Source organism: Poecilia reticulata, chromosome 17 (genome assembly GCF_904066995.2).
Source record: "Poecilia reticulata chromosome 17, P_reticulata-male-v2, whole genome shotgun sequence".
Classification (NCBI taxonomy): domain Eukaryota; kingdom Metazoa; phylum Chordata; class Actinopteri; order Cyprinodontiformes; family Poeciliidae; genus Poecilia; species Poecilia reticulata.
In genome coordinates, this window is record NC_088846.1 from 2,018,788 (window position 1) to 2,021,736 (window position 2,949).

Genomic DNA, 2,949 nt, shown 5'->3' on the forward strand with positions numbered 1-2,949 from the left:
CTGAACAGAAACAAAACTGAAGTTATTATCTTTGGACCTAAAGAGGAGCGAACTAGAATCAACGCACAGCTTCAGTTATTACAACTAAAAACCAGCGATCAGGCCCGAAACCTGGGAGTAGTGATGGACTCTGACCTGAACCTTCAGAGCCACATTAAGACAGTCACAAAGTCGGCCTTCTATCACCTGAAGAACATCTCCAGGATTAGAGGACTGATGTCTCAGCACGATCTATAGAGAAACTCATCCATGCGTTTATCTTTAGCCGCATTGATTACTGCAACAGCGTCTTCACAGGTCTGACTAACAAATCAATCAAACAGCTGCAGCTGATCCAGAAGCTGCTGCTGCTGTTCTCACTAAAACCAGGAAGATAGAGCACATAACATCAGTTTTAAAGTCCCTACACTGGCTCCCTGTAGCTCAGAGAATAGACTTTAAAATACTGTTAGTTTATAAATCACTGAACGGTTTGGCACCACAATACCTTAAAGATCTGTTATTGTTGTATCAACCGTCTAGACCCGTCAGATCTTCTGGTTCTGGTCTGCTCTGCATCCCCAGAACCAGAACCAGACGAGGAGAAGCAGCATTCAGCTTCTATGCACCACAGATTTGGAACAAACTTCCAGAAAACTGTAAAACAGCTGAAACACTGGGTGCCTTTAAATCTCAACTTAAAACCCACATGTTTAGAGTTGCTTATGGCTAAATTAGGGTTAGAGTGCGGGTTTTGATGTCTTCCATGTTTTTATGTCTTTAATGTTTTTAATTTCTTTTTCTTTCTTTTCGACGTTTTAATGATGTAATGTATTTCTTTGTTTGTTTTTCTTAATCTCTTTCTCTTTCTCACTGTTTATTTCTGTTTTTATTTTAATTATGTAAAGCACTTTGAAATGCCTTGCTACTGAAATGTGCTATACAAATAAAATTTGATTGATTGATTGATGTAGACTGGTTGGGCGAACTCCCATGCACCCTCCAGGACTCTGCTGAGGGTGTAGAGTTGGTCCAGTGTTCCACGACAAGGACGAAAACCACACTGCTCTTTCTGAATACGAGGTTCAACTATCCGATGGACCCTCCTCTCCAGGACCCCTGAATAGACCTTACCAGTGAGGCTTAAGAGTGTGACTCCCCTGTAATTGGAGCACACCCTCCGGTTCCCCTTTTTAAACAGGGGGACCACCACCCAGTCTGCCAATCCTGGGGAACCTCCCCCGATGTCCATGCGATATTGCAGAGTCACGTGAGCCAACACAACCCTACAACATCCAGAGCCTTAAGGAACTCCGGGCTGCAGAAAATGGATGGATGGATGGCTGGATGGCATTGGGAGTCATTTAGACAAAACCATTATTTTTATTGAAGCTGTCGTTCTCATGAGAGATAAGGAGAGAAATTTACATCGAGCAAGATGATCTTCAACTTTCTTTAAAAGTGCATTCCCACCAGCCCCGTAAAGTGTGCTTTAATCCAACAATCTCTCATACTGTGACATCTAGAAGAGTTTTTATTTAATTAAAAACTATTTAGTTGTCAAATAAATACAACAGATACAAATGGGTGGATAATTTTTATGTTTAAAGGTGCAGAAGATGATTTTTGTTTCTGACAAAGCAATTCAAGTCTATTATTCTTATATTGTGCTTCTAAATCACAAATAGCCATAAAATGTTATCAATACACACTGTCAGGACTCAGAGGTTTCTGGTTTCGCTTTTGCATCTTATCATGTTTTAGTTCACTTTAAGTTAGCCCTTCCTGGTCATTTCAGTTTTATTATTTGAGGTCTGTAACAAGGCGGTCTTTTGCGGCTGGATTTTACAGTGAGAAAGAATAGTTGAGGCAGAGTCAGGTGGAAACAGCAGTGGTATATTCTTCTCAAAGCATCAACAAAACATTTCACAGGTGAAACTGCAGGTGTTAGGTTCCAGGTGGTGGGGATTAGTTTTTCCTTTTCAGTTCTTCACCAGTCCACCAGAGGGAGCCATCGGGTCACTCTGCTGGAGAGGCGTGCCCGCAGACTCTCAACTATCCGCACCTGAGGGGAATCATCGTCTGGAGGAGTATATAACCAGCAGACAGCCAACACTTCCTTGCCAGAGTGTTTGCCAGTTTTTGGTACTCTAGCTCCTCAGTGTGCTTTGCCTAAATCTTCTTGTGTTTTGACCCGAGTTTGTTCAGGTTCTCACCACTCTTGTGACCTTACCTTCAGGAACCCTTCGAGGCCCACCAGTCCAGGAGAAACCATCTGTGACGCCTCTGCTACCGGCTCTGCTGCTCCCCTGTGGGGACACACCTGACCTGCCACCCTCCAACGCCTGGTCCTTCCCCGACCTGCCTCCATAGCTCTCTCCACTGTCTGGAACCCCGTTCCTCCACCTGTCATTCTCCACTGGTTTTCCAAGTAAGAACTGTACTCCCGGCCAGTGGTTATCTCCTTTTCCCACCCTCTGTGAAACCATTCTGACTTCTCTATCCTCTTGTGTACAGACGCACCCGGACTCCGGCCCGCTGACCTCTCTAGTCGAGCTTCCTTGTTTGATTTTTTGTATTTTACAATAAACACCCTTTACATCCATCTCTCTGTGAGTGTTTCTGCATGTGGGCTAAAAACATTAGACCAAGCATGACGGCAGGCTTAAATAGTCCCAGCTGTGACAGACCAAACCACTTCCAATTCACAGGGGGATCTCAATTCACCAATCTCCACCTATTTAAATAAAATACCTTTTACTAAATACAAACATTTCCATTTACTTTTTATAAATGTTTTTATCTGACACCATAATGAAACACCACAAAAACCCATAAACAATTCTCCCCCCACTTTTCAATGGCCTCTCCCGGAACCTATAAATAAATGGTGTCTGGACCCTGTCGAGAAAAGTCGAGCTCATCCCACTTCCCCATGCTGGAGATTTTAGTTTAATAGTAACAATAAAT

At 43.2% G+C, this 2,949-nt stretch overlaps 1 long non-coding RNA gene across 1 annotated transcript; it reads left to right on the forward strand.

Annotated features, from left to right (window-relative positions):
• The first annotated feature begins 532 nt into the window (after positions 1-532).
• On the forward strand, positions 533-2,584 carry LOC145547893 (uncharacterized). Its single transcript, XR_014084155.1, has 3 exons — positions 533-2,124; positions 2,219-2,410; positions 2,497-2,584. It is a non-coding gene; the product is annotated as an uncharacterized LOC145547893 (long non-coding RNA).
• The last annotated feature ends 365 nt before the right edge of the window (positions 2,585-2,949 follow it).